Genomic DNA, 21,283 nt, shown 5'->3' with positions numbered 1-21,283 from the left:
AGAGTGAAGGGGAACAAGGAGAGACATGAGTGGAAAACTAGTAGAGGGGGGTGGGGAGGGAGGGCAGAGCAATCCAGGTCTCAGGCATTGTGCGGAAAGATCTGAACATCTGGAGCATGGGGGAGCTTTTGGGGCGTGCACGTCTCAGGATTAGTGAGCGGATACTTGCTTCATCCTAGGGACCCATTTTGGCTTTCTTTGGTTTTCTAACAGGGGGTGACTTTTGGGTGCTCTTAGTTCTATAGAAATGTGTCTGAGGTAGGTGTCCTTTTCACAGAGGACATGGTCAAATGGGAGGTCAGGGCAGCCACTGTGCCGTCTGAGGGGATCTGGTTGGCCCCTCTGTGCTGCTCCAGAGTTAGCTCTGCTTCTGGGGTGTGTGGGAGCATGGGCAGGAGGGCACAAATGGGGCTGGGCCTCCTCCTTCCTTCATCGCTTCCTCCCGGTTCTAGCTTCGACCCCTCCAACCAGGTCCATGCCATCCTTCCATCTCCTCCATCCATTTCTTCTGCATAGGTGACGGATCGTTGGCCTTAGGCTTCCCTTCTTGACCACTTTCCTCAGGCTGGAACCTGGACATGCCAGGGATCCGGCTACAGCTATATGCACGAAGACGTTATCTTAGGGGGAGGGCAGAGCAACGATGCAGAAGGTATCGGGGCACCTGAGTGACTGTGGAGCAGAGATGCTGAGAGAGAAGAGTAACCAGTCCAAGTGACTGTGTACTGGATCGCTTCATTACACTGACTTAGCCTGGACTTCACCTCCATCCATCCTCCACCCATTCCCCAATTTATGATTTATATTTATTATATATCTATCATATTACATATTTATTATTCTGCCCAGCACTTAACAGCTCCAGACAGACCCAGTGCTTTCCTTTGTTGGCTTCTTGTGTCTTCCTTCACCGGAACGTAAGTTCTCAAAGGGCACAGAAGTTTTGTGTTCTGTGATCACTTTCTCATCCTGTTCACAGCTGGTGCTCAACTAACACATCCTGAGGGAAATACTGCTGGCCACTGAAAGTGAAATCATAATTTTTCCCCCCAAAAGAGATTCACTACGTTTTGAAAAATGTCTCATAGTGGGCAGGGAGAGGCTGGGGGATGGAAGGGAAAAGTGAGGGAAAATAGCACAGGGACCGCAGAGTTGAAGTCGGGCCACTGCACTGTGGTCAGTCAGTGACATGGGCACAAAGCCACTCCCCTCATGCTGGGGAGACAGGCCTCAGGAGAAACCAAACGTGCTGACACCTTGATCTTGAGTGGCTGGCCTCCAAAACTGAGAAGATAGACCTGTCTTGGTCATGACCCCGCAAGGGCTACGTGGTTAGGGCTGCTTTAGCAGACCAACACAAAAGGTCCTATAGAAAACTCACAGCTGGGGTGTTGCGGTGGCCACCCTAATGTTTGTTTTTCTTATGTTGCATGAACGGAAGCAAATTATTCAGAATAACTTCTCTGTTGCATCATGTGTGGGTCAGAAACTATATTTGCTGGAGAGGCTTTTCTAAGAGAGGTGTTGGAGAATGTACCAGGCTCCCTCAGGAAGTATTCCATGAGGCGGAATGACCGCTTATTAGAAATGTCAGGGGACTCCAGCCTAGATCCCGTGTTTGGACAGAAAAACGTGTGTGTTCCTTTTGATCCTGATGGTGTCTGTACAAATGGGTTGCGCATTGGTTGAAGAACAGAGTTCAGTAGAATATACATACATGTAGACCTCTTACTACGGTAAAAACGTGCATGGTCAACTATTTCTCAGCTTTGCTGATTTGATGGCTTACTGAGGGGGAAAAAAATGGGAGTAAATATTCAAAGGTGGAATGGTGCCCAACTCAGATTCCAGAACCCCCAAAGTGAGACCGTATTAGCAGGAATTAACTTGTGCCAAAGTGTCAAACCTACGGTGTGCAAAGCGGCCATCTCAATTTGATAAAGCCTAAACAAAGAAATAAATCCAAACCCGATAGAATCGGGATGATTTGCTGTTGGTATCAGGAAAATGGTTTTCAGGGCGCAAACTGCAGCGGCAAAACGGGGAGCCCCGGAAGTGAATTGCCGCCTGCCTGCACCACCTCCTTAGTTCACCCTTCAACTAGAGGGAGACCAGCCTCGGGCGGAACGGTGGGCGGAGGAGAAAGGGGTCGGGGGAGTGGGCCACCCCTATGCGGGTGCCGGGTTGTGCTCCAAGAACCACGTGGAGGCTCAGGCTACCCCCTGAGGACTGGGAGCCAACACCCGAACCCCTCGGGTTGAGGCCCCACCCCTCCAGAGGCCTCCCTTTCCCGGGTACCCAGGCTTCTTCAGCTGCAAGGATCGCACCCCCACCCCGCACAGGCCCCCCGCGGGACACCCGCGCAAGCGGCCGCAGACGCTGGGAGAGGCCAGGGCAGTTCCAAGGCACAGGCCTCGGATCGGAGTACCCGCGGATCCTGAAGGGCAAACGCTGGGATGCCCTGGGATGGGGAGGGTCTCAGCCGCTTCGGTCGCCACTCGGGCCCCAAAGGGACGCGCGGAACCTTCGCGGGGACCGAGGGCTGACATGTCGCGGGCCCGCCGCGTGGGTTGGAGGCCGCCTGGCCGCGGGGCAGGCAGGTGCAGGCGCGCGGGATTCTGATTGGTCCCGGTGCCGCGGGAGCCTGAGGCGGGGCGCGGGCGGGGGTCTGGCGCTGCCGAGGCTTCCCTCTGGCTAGCGCAGTGGCGGCGCAGAGGTCGCGCACAGATGCGGGTCAGAGCTGCGCAGGGAGGCGGCAGAGGCGGGAAGGAAGCTGCCAGAGAAGCCCCGTAGGTAAGCGCGGGAGCCCGCGGGCCAGGGAGGGTCCGCCGCGCCGGGAACCCCCGCGACCTCGGGGCACGACCGAGAGCCCGGAGGTGGGGTAGGTCGCGCGGGGACCCGCTGCCACACCGCGAGGTGCCCGAGAGTGAAAACGCATAGGCCCCGGCAAAAGTGCGGGTCCAGCAGGAGACGCGGGGATGCTTCGGACTTAGTGGCCAAGGTTCCGGCGCAATCCCGGCCAGGCCGCCCCTCCCCCGCCGTCCACCGCGCGGCGCCTCGGGGCGCTGCCGCGGGTTGCGCGCGGCGGGTAGTGGGGTGGGTGGTGATGCCAGTGGGGGCCGGGAGGGGGGTTCCCGCAGGGAGGGGGATGGAGGAGGGGAGGCCCCGCTGCCCCGCGGCCCCGCGGCTCAGGCACCGCCGCGTCCGCTCCTGATTGCAGGCGCCTGTGAGCCGGGTGCGGTGCCTGGACGAAAGATGCATCATGGAATGAACCGGAGCCCGGGAGACGGATTTCTGGAGAAGCAGCAGCAGCAGCAGCCGCTGCCCCCTCGCAGGCTGCTGGCCGTGGTCCTGTAGATCCAGCTGGCTCTGTGCTTCGGCCCCGCACAGCTTACGGGCGGTGAGTGACCTCAGGGTCCACGGCGCGGGGGTGGGCGCCAACAGGAGACCACCCTCCGCCGGGACCCCCGGCGTTTCTCCGATGCCTGCGCGCGGCGCGCCCAGGGTGCATGCACAGCCCCATGGTGCCTGGAGCTGCCCAGCGGCCCGCAGCCAGGCTCCTCCGAATGGGGCAAAATGAGCGGGCCCATTACCCTCACTTGGGCCGCGGGCGAGCCAGAGAGAGGGAGAGGGCACTTCTGAGCTGAGCGCGTGTTTGTGGGCCTGTGCATGGTGTCGGAACCCTCAGTGGACAGGGACCAGGTGTCAGCTGTCAGATAGAAGCCGGGTCAGGTTGCCCCACCCCCCACCCATCCTCCTTGTGAGTGTGAAATGTCTGAGGAACAGGCTAGTCTGGCAGAGGGACGGGTCTGTCGGGAAGTTCACTTTCTCTTACCTCTGGAGGTGCTGAGTACCTGCACTGCTGTGCGGGTGTATGGGGGCCGGGCTGGGGCACAGAGGGTCCCGTCAGGGGTGCTTCTGGTGGATGGCCTTGTATCTCCATGTCTGATTTCCAGGGGAATGCAGTCGAGTGCATCCGTGGGAAGTGGGAGCTGGCTGAAAGAAAATGCAGAGCCTTGGTCCCCATCCGTGGCTGACCCTCTGTGTTTTGGGATCTGGGGGAGGGAGCTCTGTCTGCCTTGGTGGAGGAGAGGGAGGGAGGGAGTCCTGGCTGCATTTGGGAGCTGATTGCTGTCCCTTCCGGATTTCTGAGAGAGCTTGCTCATGTGCCCCTGTGAAAGGGCAGACTCCTATGTTTCCCAGCTGAACTACTGTTCATATATAAATAAGTGATAATTGGTGGAAAAGCAGGTATTGATTGCTATGGATAAACCATTTCCCATATAAAATATTGCTGTTCAGAGAGTGAAGGGGAACAAGGAGAGACATGAGTGGAAAACTAGTAAAGGGGGGTGGGGAGGGACCGCAGAGGAATCCAGGTCTCAGGCATTGTGCGGAAAGATCTGGACATCTGGAGCATGGGGGAGCTTTTGGGGCGTGCACGTCTCAGGATTAGTGAGCGGATACTTGCTTCATCCTAGGGACCCATTTTGGCTTTCTTTGGTTTTCTAACAGGGGGTGACTTTTGGGTGCTCTTAGTTCTATAGAAATGTGTCTGAGGTAGGTGTCCTTTTCACAGAGGACATGGTCAAATGGGAGGTCAGGGCAGCCACTGTGCCGTCTGAGGGGATCTGGTTGGCCCCTCTGTGCTGCTCCAGAGTTAGCTCTGCTTCTGGGGTGTGTGGGAGCATGGGCAGGAGGGCACAAATGGGGCTGGGCCTCCTCCTTCCTTCATCGCTTCCTCCCGGTTCTAGCTTCGACCCCTCCAACCAGGTCCATGCCATCCTTCCATCTCCTCCATCCATTTCTTCCGCATAGGTGACGGATCGTTGGCCTTAGGCTTCCCTTCTTGACCACTTTCCTCAGGCTGGAACCTGGACATGCCAGGCATCCGGCTACAGCTATATGCACGAAGACGTTATCTTAGGGGGAGGGCAGAGCAACGATGCAGAAGGTATCGGGGAACCTGAGTGACTGTGGAGCAGAGATGCTGAGAGAGAAGAGTAACCAGTCCAAGTGACTGTGTACTGGATCGCTTCATTACACTGACTTAGCCTGGACTTCACCTCCATCCATCCTCCACCCATTCCCCAATTTATGATTTATATTTATTATATATCTATCATATTACATATTTATTATTCTGCCCAGCACTTAACAGCTCCAGACAGACCCAGTGCTTTCCTTTGTTGGCTTCTTGTGTCTTCCTTCACCGGAACGTAAGTTCTCAAAGGGCACAGAAGTTTTGTGTTCTGTGATCACTTTCTCATCCTGTTCACAGCTGGTGCTCAACTAACACATCCTGAGGGAAATACTGCTGGCCACTGAAAGTGAAATCATAATTTTTCCCCCCAAAAGAGATTCACTACGTTTTGAAAAATGTCTCATAGTGGGCAGGGAGAGGCTGGGGGATGGAAGGGAAAAGTGAGGGAAAATAGCACAGGGACCGCAGAGTTGAAGTCGGGCCACTGCACTGTGGTCAGTCAGTGACATGGGCACAAAGCCACTCCCCTCATGCTGGGGAGACAGGCCTCAGGAGAAACCAAACGTGCTGACACCTTGATTTGAGTGGCTGGCCTCCAAAACTGAGAAGATAGACCTGTCTTGGTCATGACCCCGCAAGGCTACGTGGTTAGGGCTGTTTTAGCAGACCAACACAAAAGGTCCTATAGAAAACTCACAGCTGGGGTGTTGCGGTGGCCACCCTCATGTTGGCTTTTCTTATGTTGCATGAACGGAAGCAAATTATTCAGAATAACTTCTCTGTTGCATCATGTGTGGGTCAGAAACTATATTTGCTGGAGAGGCTTTTCTAAGAGAGGTGTTGGCGAATGTACCAGGCTCCCTCAGGAAGTATTCCATGAGGCGGAATGACCGCTTATTAGAAATGTCAGGGGACTCCAGCCTAGATCCCGTGTTTGGACAGAAAAACGTGTGTGTTCCTTTTGATCCTGATGGTGTCTGTACAAATGGGTTGCGCATTGGTTGAAGAACAGAGTTCAGTAGAATATACATACATGTAGACCTCTTACTACGGTAAAAACGTGCATGGTCAACTATTTTTCAGCTTTGCTGATTTGATGGCTTACTGAGGGGGAAAAAATGGGAGTAAATATTCAAAGGTGGAATGGTGCCCAACTCAGATTCCAGAACCCCCAAAGTGAGACCGTATTAGCAGGAATTAACTTGTGCCAAAGTGTCAAACCTACGGTGTGCAAAGCGGCCATCTCAATTTGATAAAGCCTAAACAAAGAAATAAATCCAAACCCGATAGAATCGGGATGATTTGCTGTTGGTATCAGGAAAATGGTTTTCAGGGCGCAAACTGCAGCGGCAAAACGGGGAGCCCCGGAAGTGAATTGCCGCCTGCCTGCACCACCTCCTTAGTTCACCCTTCAACTAGAGGGAGACCAGCCTCGGGCGGAACGGTGGGCGGAGGAGAAAGGGGTCGGGGGAGTGGGCCACCCCTATGCGGGTGCCGGGTTGTGCTCCAAGAACCACGTGGAGGCTCAGGCTACCCCCTGAGGACTGGGAGCCAACACCCGAACCCCTCGGGTTGAGGCCCCACCCCTCCAGAGGCCTCCCTTTCCCGGGTACCCAGGCTTCTTCAGCTGCAAGGATCGCACCCCCACCCCGCACAGGCCCCCCGCGGGACACCCGCGCAAGCGGCCGCAGACGCTGGGAGAGGCCAGGGCAGTTGCAAGGCACAGGCCTCGGATCGGAGTACCCGCGGATCCTGAAGGGCAAACGCTGGGATGCCCTGGGATGGGGAGGGTCTCAGCCGCTTCGGTCGCCACTCGGGCCCAAAGGGACGCGCGGAACCTTCGTGGGGACCGAGGGCTGACATGTCGCGGGCCCGCCGCGTGGGTTGGAGGCCGCCTGGCCGCGGGGCAGGCAGGTGCAGGCGCGCGGGATTCTGATTGGTCCCGGTGCCGCGGGAGCCGGAGGCGGGGCGCGGGCGGGGGTCTGGCGCTGCCGAGGCTTCCCTCTGGCTAGCGCAGTGGCAGCGCAGAGGTCGCGCACAGATGCGGGTCAGAGCTGCGCAGGGAGGCGGCAGAGGCGGGAAGGAAGCTGCCAGAGAAGCCCCGTAGGTAAGCGCGGGAGCCCGCGGGCCAGGGAGGGTCCGCCGCGCGGGGAACCCCCGCGAACTCGGGGCACGACCGAGAGCCCGGAGGTGGGGTAGGTCGCGCGGGGACCCGCTGCCACACCGCGAGGTGCCCGAGAGTGAAAACGCATAGGCCCCGGCAAAAGTGCGGGTCCAGCAGGAGACGCGGGGATGCTTCGGACTTAGTGGCCAAGGTTCCGGCGCAATCCCGGCCAGGCCGCCCCTCCCCCGCCGTCCACCGCGCGGCGCCTCGGGGCGCTGCCGCGGGTTGCGCGCGGCGGGTAGGGGGGTGGGTGGTGATGCCAGTGGGGGCCGGGAGGGGGGTTCCCGCAGGGAGGGGGATGGAGGAGGGGAGGCCCCGCTGCCCCGCGGCCCCGCGGCTCAGGCACCGCCGCGTCCGCTCCTGATTGCAGGCGCCTGTGAGCCGGGTGCGGTGCCTGGACGAAAGATGCATCATGGAATGAACCGGAGCCCGGGAGACGGATTTCTGGAGAAGCAGCAGCAGCAGCAGCCGCTGCCCCCTCGCAGGCTGCTGGCCGTGGTCCTGTAGATCCAGCTGGCTCTGTGCTTCGGCCCCGCACAGCTTACGGGCGGTGAGTGACCTCAGGGTCCACGGCGCGGGGGTGGGCGCCAACAGGAGACCACCCTCCGCCGGGACCCCCGGCGTTTCTCCGATGCCTGCGCGCGGCGCGCCCAGGGTGCATGCACAGCCCCATGGTGCCTGGAGCTGCCCAGCGGCCCGCAGCCAGGCTCCTCCGAATGGGGCAAAATGAGCGGGCCCATTACCCTCACTTGGGCCGCGGGCGAGCCAGAGAGAGGGAGAGGGCACTTCTGAGCTGAGCGCGTGTTTGTGGGCCTGTGCATGGTGTCGGAACCCTCAGTGGACAGGGACCAGGTGTCAGCTGTCAGATAGAAGCCGGGTCAGGTTGCCCCACCCCCCACCCATCCTCCTTGTGAGTGTGAAATGTCTGAGGAACAGGCTAGTCTGGCAGAGGGACGGGTCTGTCGGGAAGTTCACTTTCTCTTACCTCTGGAGGTGCTGAGTACCTGCACTGCTGTGCGGGTGTATGGGGGCCGGGCTGGGGCACAGAGGGTCCCGTCAGGGGTGCTTCTGGGGGATGGCCTTGTATCTCCATGTCTGATTTCCAGGGGAATGCAGTCGAGTGCATCCGTGGGAAGTGGGAGCTGGCTGAAAGAAAATGCAGAGCCTTGGTCCCCATCCGTGGCTGACCCTCTGTGTTTTGGGATCTGGGGGAGGGAGCTCTGTCTGCCTTGGTGGAGGAGAGGGAGGGAGGGAGTCCTGGCTGCATTTGGGAGCTGATTGCTGTCCCTTCCGGATTTCTGAGAGAGCTTGCTCATGTGCCCCTGTGAAAGGGCAGACTCCTATGTTTCCCAGCTGAACTACTGTTCATATATAAATAAGTGATAATTGGTGGAAAAGCAGGTATTGATTGCTATGGATAAACCATTTCCCATATAAAATATTGCTGTTCAGAGAGTGAAGGGGAACAAGGAGAGACATGAGTGGAAAACTAGTAAAGGGGGGTGGGGAGGGACCGCAGAGGAATCCAGGTCTCAGGCATTGTGCGGAAAGATCTGGACATCTGGAGCATGGGGGAGCTTTTGGGGCGTGCACGTCTCAGGATTAGTGAGCGGATACTTGCTTCATCCTAGGGACCCATTTTGGCTTTCTTTGGTTTTCTAACAGGGGGTGACTTTTGGGTGCTCTTAGTTCTATAGAAATGTGTCTGAGGTAGGTGTCCTTTTCACAGAGGACATGGTCAAATGGGAGGTCAGGGCAGCCACTGTGCCGTCTGAGGGGATCTGGTTGGCCCCTCTGTGCTGCTCCAGAGTTAGCTCTGCTTCTGGGGTGTGTGGGAGCATGGGCAGGAGGGCACAAATGGGGCTGGGCCTCCTCCTTCCTTCATCGCTTCCTCCCGGTTCTAGCTTCGACCCCTCCAACCAGGTCCATGCCATCCTTCCATCTCCTCCATCCATTTCTTCCGCATAGGTGACGGATCGTTGGCCTTAGGCTTCCCTTCTTGACCACTTTCCTCAGGCTGGAACCTGGACATGCCAGGCATCCGGCTACAGCTATATGCACGAAGACGTTATCTTAGGGGGAGGGCAGAGCAACGATGCAGAAGGTATCGGGGAACCTGAGTGACTGTGGAGCAGAGATGCTGAGAGAGAAGAGTAACCAGTCCAAGTGACTGTGTACTGGATCGCTTCATTACACTGACTTAGCCTGGACTTCACCTCCATCCATCCTCCACCCATTCCCCAATTTATGATTTATATTTATTATATATCTATCATATTACATATTTATTATTCTGCCCAGCACTTAACAGCTCCAGACAGACCCAGTGCTTTCCTTTGTTGGCTTCTTGTGTCTTCCTTCACCGGAACGTAAGTTCTCAAAGGGCACAGAAGTTTTGTGTTCTGTGATCACTTTCTCATCCTGTTCACAGCTGGTGCTCAACTAACACATCCTGAGGGAAATACTGCTGGCCACTGAAAGTGAAATCATAATTTTTCCCCCCAAAAGAGATTCACTACGTTTTGAAAAATGTCTCATAGTGGGCAGGGAGAGGCTGGGGGATGGAAGGGAAAAGTGAGGGAAAATAGCACAGGGACCGCAGAGTTGAAGTCGGGCCACTGCACTGTGGTCAGTCAGTGACATGGGCACAAAGCCACTCCCCTCATGCTGGGGAGACAGGCCTCAGGAGAAACCAAACGTGCTGACACCTTGATCTTGAGTGGCTGGCCTCCAAAACTGAGAAGATAGACCTGTCTTGGTCATGACCCCGCAAGGGCTACGTGGTTAGGGCTGTTTTAGCAGACCAACACAAAAGGTCCTATAGAAAACTCACAGCTGGGGTGTTGCGGTGGCCACCCTCATGTTGGCTTTTCTTATGTTGCATGAACGGAAGCAAATTATTCAGAATAACTTCTCTGTTGCATCATGTGTGGGTCAGAAACTATATTTGCTGGAGAGGCTTTTCTAAGAGAGGTGTTGGCGAATGTACCAGGCTCCCTCAGGAAGTATTCCATGAGGCGGAATGACCGCTTATTAGAAATGTCAGGGGACTCCAGCCTAGATCCCGTGTTTGGACAGAAAAACGTGTGTGTTCCTTTTGATCCTGATGGTGTCTGTACAAATGGGTTGCGCATTGGTTGAAGAACAGAGTTCAGTAGAATATACATACATGTAGACCTCTTACTACGGTAAAAACGTGCATGGTCAACTATTTCTCAGCTTTGCTGATTTGATGGCTTACTGAGGGGGAAAAAAATGGGAGTAAATATTCAAAGGTGGAATGGTGCCCAACTCAGATTCCAGAACCCCCAAAGTGAGACCGTATTAGCAGGAATTAACTTGTGCCAAAGTGTCAAACCTACGGTGTGCAAAGCGGCCATCTCAATTTGATAAAGCCTAAACAAAGAAATAAATCCAAACCCGATAGAATCGGGATGATTTGCTGTTGGTATCAGGAAAATGGTTTTCAGGGCGCAAACTGCAGCGGCAAAACGGGGAGCCCCGGAAGTGAATTGCCGCCTGCCTGCACCACCTCCTTAGTTCACCCTTCAACTAGAGGGAGACCAGCCTCGGGCGGAACGGTGGGCGGAGGAGAAAGGGGTCGGGGGAGTGGGCCACCCCTATGCGGGTGCCGGGTTGTGCTCCAAGAACCACGTGGAGGCTCAGGCTACCCCCTGAGGACTGGGAGCCAACACCCGAACCCCTCGGGTTGAGGCCCCACCCCTCCAGAGGCCTCCCTTTCCCGGGTACCCAGGCTTCTTCAGCTGCAAGGATCGCACCCCCACCCCGCACAGGCCCCCCGCGGGACACCCGCGCAAGCGGCCGCAGACGCTGGGAGAGGCCAGGGCAGTTGCAAGGCACAGGCCTCGGATCGGAGTACCCGCGGATCCTGAAGGACAAACGCTGGGATGCCCTGGGATGGGGAGGGTCTCAGCCGCTTCGGTCGCCACTCGGGCCCCAAAGGGACGCGCGGAACCTTCGCGGGGACCGAGGGCTGACATGTCGCGGGCCCGCCGCGTGGGTTGGAGGCCGCCTGGCCGCGGGGCAGGCAGGTGCAGGCGCGCGGGATTCTGATTGGTCCCGGTGCCGCGGGAGCCGGAGGCGGGGCGCGGGCGGGGGTCTGGCGCTGCCGAGGCTTCCCTCTGGCTAGCGCAGTGGCGGCGCAGAGGTCGCGCACAGATGCGGGTCAGAGCTGCGCAGGGAGGCGGCAGAGGCGGGAAGGAAGCTGCCAGAGAAGCCCCGTAGGTAAGCGCGGGAGCCCGCGGGCCAGGGAGGGTCCGCCGCGCGGGGAACCCCCGCGAACTCGGGGCACGACCGAGAGCCCGGAGGTGGGGTAGGTCGCGCGGGGACCCGCTGCCACACCGCGAGGTGCCCGAGAGTGAAAACGCATAGGCCCCGGCAAAAGTGCGGGTCCAGCAGGAGACGCGGGGATGCTTCGGACTTAGTGGCCAAGGTTCCGGCGCAATCCCGGCCAGGCCGCCCCTCCCCCGCCGTCCACCGCGCGGCGCCTCGGGGCGCTGCCGCGGGTTGCGCGCGGCGGGTAGGGGGGTGGGTGGTGATGCCAGTGGGGGCCGGGAGGGGGGTTCCCGCAGGGAGGGGGATGGAGGAGGGGAGGCCCCGCTGCCCCGCGGCCCCGCGGCTCAGGCACCGCCGCGTCCGCTCCTGATTGCAGGCGCCTGTGAGCCGGGTGCGGTGCCTGGACGAAAGATGCATCATGGAATGAACCGGAGCCCGGGAGACGGATTTCTGGAGAAGCAGCAGCAGCAGCAGCCGCTGCCCCCTCGCAGGCTGCTGGCCGTGGTCCTGTAGATCCAGCTGGCTCTGTGCTTCGGCCCCGCACAGCTTACGGGCGGTGAGTGACCTCAGGGTCCACGGCGCGGGGGTGGGCGCCAACAGGAGACCACCCTCCGCCGGGACCCCCGGCGTTTCTCCGATGCCTGCGCGCGGCGCGCCCAGGGTGCATGCACAGCCCCATGGTGCCTGGAGCTGCCCAGCGGCCCGCAGCCAGGCTCCTCCGAATGGGGCAAAATGAGCGGGCCCATTACCCTCACTTGGGCCACGGGCGAGCCAGAGAGAGGGAGAGGGCACTTCTGAGCTGAGCGCGTGTTTGTGGGCCTGTGCATGGTGTCGGAACCCTCAGTGGACAGGGACCAGGTGTCAGCTGTCAGATAGAAGCCGGGTCAGGTTGCCCCACCCCCCACCCATCCTCCTTGTGAGTGTGAAATGTCTGAGGAACAGGCTAGTCTGGCAGAGGGACGGGTCTGTCGGGAAGTTCACTTTCTCTTACCTCTGGAGGTGCTGAGTACCTGCACTGCTGTGCGGGTGTATGGGGGCCGGGCTGGGGCACAGAGGGTCCCGTCAGGGGTGCTTCTGGGGGATGGCCTTGTATCTCCATGTCTGATTTCCAGGGGAATGCAGTCGAGTGCATCCGTGGGAAGTGGGAGCTGGCTGAAAGAAAATGCAGAGCCTTGGTCCCCATCCGTGGCTGACCCTCTGTGTTTTGGGATCTGGGGGAGGGAGCTCTGTCTGCCTTGGTGGAGGAGAGGGAGGGAGGGAGTCCTGGCTGCATTTGGGAGCTGATTGCTGTCCCTTCCGGATTTCTGAGAGAGCTTGCTCATGTGCCCCTGTGAAAGGGCAGACTCCTATGTTTCCCAGCTGAACTACTGTTCATATATAAATAAGTGATAATTGGTGGAAAAGCAGGTATTGATTGCTATGGATAAACCATTTCCCATATAAAATATTGCTGTTCAGAGAGTGAAGGGGAACAAGGAGAGACATGAGTGGAAAACTAGTAAAGGGGGGTGGGGAGGGACCGCAGAGGAATCCAGGTCTCAGGCATTGTGCGGAAAGATCTGGACATCTGGAGCATGGGGGAGCTTTTGGGGCGTGCACGTCTCAGGATTAGTGAGCGGATACTTGCTTCATCCTAGGGACCCATTTTGGCTTTCTTTGGTTTTCTAACAGGGGGTGACTTTTGGGTGCTCTTAGTTCTATAGAAATGTGTCTGAGGTAGGTGTCCTTTTCACAGAGGACATGGTCAAATGGGAGGTCAGGGCAGCCACTGTGCCGTCTGAGGGGATCTGGTTGGCCCCTCTGTGCTGCTCCAGAGTTAGCTCTGCTTCTGGGGTGTGTGGGAGCATGGGCAGGAGGGCACAAATGGGGCTGGGCCTCCTCCTTCCTTCATCGCTTCCTCCCGGTTCTAGCTTCGACCCCTCCAACCAGGTCCATGCCATCCTTCCATCTCCTCCATCCATTTCTTCCGCATAGGTGACGGATCGTTGGCCTTAGGCTTCCCTTCTTGACCACTTTCCTCAGGCTGGAACCTGGACATGCCAGGCATCCGGCTACAGCTATATGCACGAAGACGTTATCTTAGGGGGAGGGCAGAGCAACGATGCAGAAGGTATCGGGGAACCTGAGTGACTGTGGAGCAGAGATGCTGAGAGAGAAGAGTAACCAGTCCAAGTGACTGTGTACTGGATCGCTTCATTACACTGACTTAGCCTGGACTTCACCTCCATCCATCCTCCACCCATTCCCCAATTTATGATTTATATTTATTATATATCTATCATATTACATATTTATTATTCTGCCCAGCACTTAACAGCTCCAGACAGACCCAGTGCTTTCCTTTGTTGGCTTCTTGTGTCTTCCTTCACCGGAACGTAAGTTCTCAAAGGGCACAGAAGTTTTGTGTTCTGTGATCACTTTCTCATCCTGTTCACAGCTGGTGCTCAACTAACACATCCTGAGGGAAATACTGCTGGCCACTGAAAGTGAAATCATAATTTTTCCCCCCAAAAGAGATTCACTACGTTTTGAAAAATGTCTCATAGTGGGCAGGGAGAGGCTGGGGGATGGAAGGGAAAAGTGAGGGAAAATAGCACAGGGACCGCAGAGTTGAAGTCGGGCCACTGCACTGTGGTCAGTCAGTGACATGGGCACAAAGCCACTCCCCTCATGCTGGGGAGACAGGCCTCAGGAGAAACCAAACGTGCTGACACCTTGATCTTGAGTGGCTGGCCTCCAAAACTGAGAAGATAGACCTGTCTTGGTCATGACCCCGCAAGGGCTACGTGGTTAGGGCTGTTTTAGCAGACCAACACAAAAGGTCCTATAGAAAACTCACAGCTGGGGTGTTGCGGTGGCCACCCTCATGTTGGCTTTTCTTATGTTGCATGAACGGAAGCAAATTATTCAGAATAACTTCTCTGTTGCATCATGTGTGGGTCAGAAACTATATTTGCTGGAGAGGCTTTTCTAAGAGAGGTGTTGGCGAATGTACCAGGCTCCCTCAGGAAGTATTCCATGAGGCGGAATGACCGCTTATTAGAAATGTCAGGGGACTCCAGCCTAGATCCCGTGTTTGGACAGAAAAACGTGTGTGTTCCTTTTGATCCTGATGGTGTCTGTACAAATGGGTTGCGCATTGGTTGAAGAACAGAGTTCAGTAGAATATACATACATGTAGACCTCTTACTACGGTAAAAACGTGCATGGTCAACTATTTCTCAGCTTTGCTGATTTGATGGCTTACTGAGGGGGAAAAAAATGGGAGTAAATATTCAAAGGTGGAATGGTGCCCAACTCAGATTCCAGAACCCCCAAAGTGAGACCGTATTAGCAGGAATTAACTTGTGCCAAAGTGTCAAACCTACGGTGTGCAAAGCGGCCATCTCAATTTGATAAAGCCTAAACAAAGAAATAAATCCAAACCCGATAGAATCGGGATGATTTGCTGTTGGTATCAGGAAAATGGTTTTCAGGGCGCAAACTGCAGCGGCAAAACGGGGAGCCCCGGAAGTGAATTGCCGCCTGCCTGCACCACCTCCTTAGTTCACCCTTCAACTAGAGGGAGACCAGCCTCGGGCGGAACGGTGGGCGGAGGAGAAAGGGGTCGGGGGAGTGGGCCACCCCTATGCGGGTGCCGGGTTGTGCTCCAAGAACCACGTGGAGGCTCAGGCTACCCCCTGAGGACTGGGAGCCAACACCCGAACCCCTCGGGTTGAGGCCCCACCCCTCCAGAGGCCTCCCTTTCCCGGGTACCCAGGCTTCTTCAGCTGCAAGGATCGCACCCCCACCCCGCACAGGCCCCCCGCGGGACACCCGCGCAAGCGGCCGCAGACGCTGGGAGAGGCCAGGGCAGTTGCAAGGCACAGGCCTCGGATCGGAGTACCCGCGGATCCTGAAGGGCAAACGCTGGGATGCCCTGGGATGGGGAGGGTCTCAGCCGCTTCGGTCGCCACTCGGGCCCCAAAGGGACGCGCGGAACCTTCGCGGGGACCGAGGGCTGACATGTCGCGGGCCCGCCGCGTGGGTTGGAGGCCGCCTGGCCGCGGGGCAGGCAGGTGCAGGCGCGCGGGATTCTGATTGGTCCCGGTGCCGCGGGAGCCGGAGGCGGGGCGCGGGCGGGGGTCTGGCGCTGCCGAGGCTTCCCTCTGGCTAGCGCAGTGGCGGCGCAGAGGTCGCGCACAGATGCGGGTCAGAGCTGCGCAGGGAGGCGGCAGAGGCGGGAAGGAAGCTGCCAGAGAAGCCCCGTAGGTAAGCGCGGGAGCCCGCGGGCCAGGGAGGGTCCGCCGCGCGGGGAACCCCCGCGAACTCGGGGCACGACCGAGAGCCCGGAGGTGGGGTAGGTCGCGCGGGGACCCGCTGCCACACCGCGAGGTGCCCGAGAGTGAAAACGCATAGGCCCCGGCAAAAGTGCGGGTCCAGCAGGAGACGCGGGGATGCTTCGGACTTAGTGGCCAAGGTTCCGGCGCAATCCCGGCCAGGCCGCCCCTCCCCCGCCGTCCACCGCGCGGCGCCTCGGGGCGCTGCCGCGGGTTGCGCGCGGCGGGTAGGGGGGTGGGTGGTGATGCCAGTGGGGGCCGGGAGGGGGGTTCCCGCAGGGAGGGGGATGGAGGAGGGGAGGCCCCGCTGCCCCGCGGCCCCGCGGCTCAGGCACCGCCGCGTCCGCTCCTGATTGCAGGCGCCTGTGAGCCGGGTGCGGTGCCTGGACGAAAGATGCATCATGGAATGAACCGGAGCCCGGGAGACGGATTTCTGGAGAAGCAGCAGCAGCAGCAGCCGCTGCCCCCTCGCAGGCTGCTGGCCGTGGTCCTGTAGATCCAGCTGGCTCTGTGCTTCGGCCCCGCACAGCTTACGGGCGGTGAGTGACCTCAGGGTCCACGGCGCGGGGGTGGGCGCCAACAGGAGACCACCCTCCGCCGGGACCCCCGGCGTTTCTCCGATGCCTGCGCGCGGCGCGCCCAGGGTGCATGCACAGCCCCATGGTGCCTGGAGCTGCCCAGCGGCCCGCAGCCAGGCTCCTCCGAATGGGGCAAAATGAGCGGGCCCATTACCCTCACTTGGGCCGCGGGCGAGCCAGAGAGAGGGAGAGGGCACTTCTGAGCTGAGCGCGTGTTTGTGGGCCTGTGCATGGTGTCGGAACCCTCAGTGGACAGGGACCAGGTGTCAGCTGTCAGATAGAAGCCGGGTCAGGTTGCCCCACCCCCCACCCATCCTCCTTGTGAGTGTGAAATGTCTGAGGAACAGGCTAGTCTGGCAGAGGGACGGGTCTGTCGGGAAGTTCACTTTCTCTTACCTCTGGAGGTGCTGAGTTCCTGCACTGCTGTGCGGGTGTATGGGGGCCGGGCTGGGGCACAGAGGGTCCCGTCAGGGGTGCTTCTGGGGGATGGCCTTGTATCTCCATGTCTGATTTCCAGGGGAATGCAGTCGAGTGCTTCCGTGGGAAGTGGGAGCTGGCTGAAAGAAAATGCAGAGCCTTGGTCCCCATCCGTGGCTGACCCTCTGTGTTTTGGGATCTGGGGGAGGGAGCTCTGTCTGCCTTGGTGGAGGAGAGGGAGGGAGGGAGTCCTGGCTGCATTTGGGAGCTGATTGCTGTCCCTTCCGGATTTCTGAGAGAGCTTGCTCATGTGCCCCTGTGAAAGGGCAGACTCCTATGTTTCCCAGCTGAACTACTGTTCATATATAAATAAGTGATAATTGGTGGAAAAGCAGGTATTGATTGCTATGGATAAACCATTTCCCATTTAAAATATTGCTGTTCAGAGAGTGAAGGGGAACAAGGAGAGACATGAGTGGAAAACTAGTAAAGGGGGGTGGGGAGGGACCGCAGAGGAATCCAGGTCTCAGGCATTGTGCGGAAAGATCTGGACATCTGGAGCATGGGGGAGCTTTTGGGGCGTGCACGTCTCAGGATTAGTGAGCGGATACTTGCTTCATCCTAGGGACCCATTTTGGCTTTCTTTGGTTTTCTAACAGGGGGTGACTTTTGGGTGCTCTTAGTTCTATAGAAATGTGTCTGAGGTAGGTGTCCTTTTCACAGAGGACATGGTCAAATGGGAGGTCAGGGCAGCCACTGTGCCGTCTGAGGGGATCTGGTTGGCCCCTCTGTGCTGCTCCAGAGTTAGCTCTGCTTCTGGGGTGTGTGGGAGCATGGGCAGGAGGGCACAAATGGGGCTGGGCCTCCTCCTTCCTTCATCGCTTCCTCCCGGTTCTAGCTTCGACCCCTCCAACCAGGTCCATGCCATCCTTCCATCTCCTCCATCCATTTCTTCCGCATAGGTGACGGATCGTTGGCCTTAGGCTTCCCTTCTTGACCACTTTCCTCAGGCTGGAACCTGGACATGCCAGGCATCCGGCTACAGCTATATGCACGAAGACGTTATCTTAGGGGGAGGGCAGAGCAACGATGCAGAAGGTATCGGGGCACTTGAGTGACTGTGGAGCAGAGATGCTGAGAGAGAAGAGTAACCAGTCCAAGTGACTGTGTACTGGATCGCTTCATTACACTGACTTAGCCTGGACTTCACCTCCATCCATCCTCCACCCATTCCCCAATTTATGATTTATATTTATTATATATCTATCATATTACATATTTATTATTCTGCCCAGCACTTAACAGCTCCAGACAGACCCAGTGCTTTCCTTTGTTGGCTTCTTGTGTCTTCCTTCACCGGAACGTAAGTTCTCAAAGGGCACAGAAGTTTTGTGTTCTGTGATCACTTTCTCATCCTGTTCACAGCTGGTGCTCAACTAACACATCCTGAGGGAAATACTGCTGGCCACTGAAAGTGAAATCATAATTTTTCCCCCCAAAAGAGATTCACTACGTTTTGAAAAATGTCTCATAGTGGGCAGGGAGAGGCTGGGGGATGGAAGGGAAAAGTGAGGGAAAATAGCACAGGGACCGCAGAGTTGAAGTCGGGCCACTGCACTGTGGTCAGTCAGTGACATGGGCACAAAGCCACTCCCCTCATGCTGGGGAGACAGGCCTCAGGAGAAACCAAACGTGCTGACACCTTGATCTTGAGTGGCTGGCCTCCAAAACTGAGAAGATAGACCTGTCTTGGTCATGACCCCGCAAGGGCTACGTGGTTAGGGCTGTTTTAGCAGACCAACACAAAAGGTCCTATAGAAAACTCACAGCTGGGGTGTTGCGGTGGCCACCCTCATGTTGGCTTTTCTTATGTTGCATGAACGGAAGCAAATTATTCAGAATAACTTCTCTGTTGCATCATGTGTGGGTCAGAAACTATATTTGCTGGAGAGGCTTTTCTAAGAGAGGTGTTGGCGAATGTACCAGGCTCCCTCAGGAAGTATTCCATGAGGCGGAATGACCGCTTATTAGAAATGTCAGGGGACTCCAGCCTAGATCCCGTGTTTGGACAGAAAAACGTGTGTGTTCCTTTTGATCCTGATGGTGTCTGTACAAATGGGTTGCGCATTGGTTGAAGAACAGAGTTCAGTAGAATATACATACATGTAGACCTCTTACTACGGTAAAAACGTGCATGGTCAACTATTTTTCAGCTTTGCTGATTTGATGGCTTACTGAGGGGGAAAAAATGGGAGTAAATATTCAAAGGTGGAATGGTGCCCAACTCAGATTCCAGAACCCCCAAAGTGAGACCGTATTAGCAGGAATTAACTTGTGCCAAAGTGTCAAACCTACGGTGTGCAAAGCGGCCATCTCAATTTGATAAAGCCTAAACAAAGAAATAAATCCAAACCCGATAGAATCGGGATGATTTGCTGTTGGTATCAGGAAAATGGTTTTCAGGGCGCAAACTGCAGCGGCAAAACGGGGAGCCCCGGAAGTGAATTGCCGCCTGCCTGCACCACCTCCTTAGTTCACCCTTCAACTAGAGGGAGACCAGCCTCGGGCGGAACGGTGGGCGGAGGAGAAAGGGGTCGGGGGAGTGGGCCACCCCTATGCGGGTGCCGGGTTGTGCTCCAAGAACCACGTGGAGGCTCAGGCTACCCCCTGAGGACTGGGAGCCAACACCCGAACCCCTCGGGTTGAGGCCCCACCCCTCCAGAGGCCTCCCTTTCCCGGGTACCCAGGCTTCTTCAGCTGCAAGGATCGCACCCCCACCCCGCACAGGCCCCCCGCGGGACACCCGCGCAAGCGGCCGCAGACGCTGGGAGAGGCCAGGGCAGTTGCAAGGCACAGGCCTCGGATCGGAGTACCCGCGGATCCTGAAGGGCAAACGCTGGGATGCCCTGGGATGGGGAGGGTCTCAGCCGCTTCGGTCGCCACTCGGGCCCCAAAGGGACGCGCGGAACCTTCGTGGGGACCGAGGGCTGACATGTCGCGGGCCCGCCGCGTGGGTTGGAGGCCGCCTGGCCGCGGGGCAGGCAGGTGCAGGCGCGCGGGATTCTGATTGGTCCCGGTGCCGCGGGAGCCGGAGGCGGGGCGCGGGCGGGGGTCTGGCGCTGCCGAGGCTTCCCTCTGGCTAGCGCAGTGGCGGCGCAGAGGTCGCGCACAGATGCGGGTCAGAGCTGCGCAGGGAGGCGGCAGAGGCGGGAAGGAAGCTGCCAGAGAAGCCCCGTAGGTAAGCGCGGGAGCCCGCGGGCCAGGGAGGGTCCGCCGCGCCGGGAACCCCCGCGACCTCGGGGCACGACCGAGAGCCCGGAGGTGGGGTAGGTCGCGCGGGGACCCGCTGCCACACCGCGAGGTGCCCGAGAGTGAAAACGCATAGGCCCCGGCAAAAGTGCGGGTCCAGCAGGAGACGCGGGGATGCTTCGGACTTAGTGGCCAAGGTTCCGGCGCAATCCCGGCCAGGCCGCCCCTCCCCCGCCGTCCACCGCGCGGCGCCTCGGGGCGCTGCCGCGGGTTGCGCGCGGCGGGTAGGGGGGTGGGTGGTGATGCCAGTGGGGGCCGGGAGGGGGGTTCCCGCAGGGAGGGGGATGGAGGAGGGGAGGCCCCGCTGCCCCGCGGCCCCGCGGCTCAGGCACCGCCGCGTCCGCTCCTGATTGCAGGCGCCTGTGAGCCGGGTGCGGTGCCTGGACGAAAGATGCATCATGGAATGAACCGGAGCCCGGGAGACGGATTTCTGGAGAAGCAGCAGCAGCAGCAGCCGCTGCCCCCTCGCAGGCTGCTGGCCGTGGTCCTGTAGATCCAGCTGGCTCTGTGCTTCGGCCCCGCACAGCTTACGGGCGGTGAGTGACCTCAGGGTCCACGGCGCGGGGGTGGGCGCCAACAGGAGACCACCCTCCGCCGGGACCCCCGGCGTTTCTCCGATGCCTGCGCGCGGCGCGCCCAGGGTGCATGCACAGCCCCATGGTGCCTGGAGCTGCCCAGCGGCCCGCAGCCAGGCTCCTCCGAATGGGGCAAAATGAGCGGGCCCATTACCCTCACTTGGGCCGCGGGCGAGCCAGAGAGAGGGAGAGGGCACTTCTGAGCTGAGCGCGTGTTTGTGGGCCTGTGCATGGTGTCGGAACCCTCAGTGGACAGGGACCAGGTGTCAGCTGTCAGATAGAAGCCGGGTCAGGTTGCCCCACCCCCCACCCATCCTCCTTGTGAGTGTGAAATGTCTGAGGAACAGGCTAGTCTGGCAGAGGGACGGGTCTGTCGGGAAGTTCACTTTCTCTTACCTCTGGAGGTGCTGAGTTCCTGCACTGCTGTGCGGGTGTATGGGGGCCGGGCTGGGGCACAGAGGGTCCCGTCAGGGGTGCTTCTGGGGGATGGCCTTGTATCTCCATGTCTGATTTCCAGGGGAATGCAGTCGAGTGCTTCCGTGGGAAGTGGGAGCTGGCTGAAAGAAAATGCAGAGCCTTGGTCCCCATCCGTGGCTGACCCTCTGTGTTTTGGGATCTGGGGGAGGGAGCTCTGTCTGCCT

The sequence above is a fragment of the Mustela nivalis genome, assembly GCF_964662115.1.
Source record: "Mustela nivalis genome assembly, contig: HAP1_SCAFFOLD_1769, whole genome shotgun sequence".
Taxonomy (NCBI): Eukaryota; Metazoa; Chordata; class Mammalia; order Carnivora; family Mustelidae; genus Mustela; species Mustela nivalis.
The sequence above is the reverse complement of the archived record's forward strand: the minus strand, read 5'-3'. Positions refer to the sequence as shown.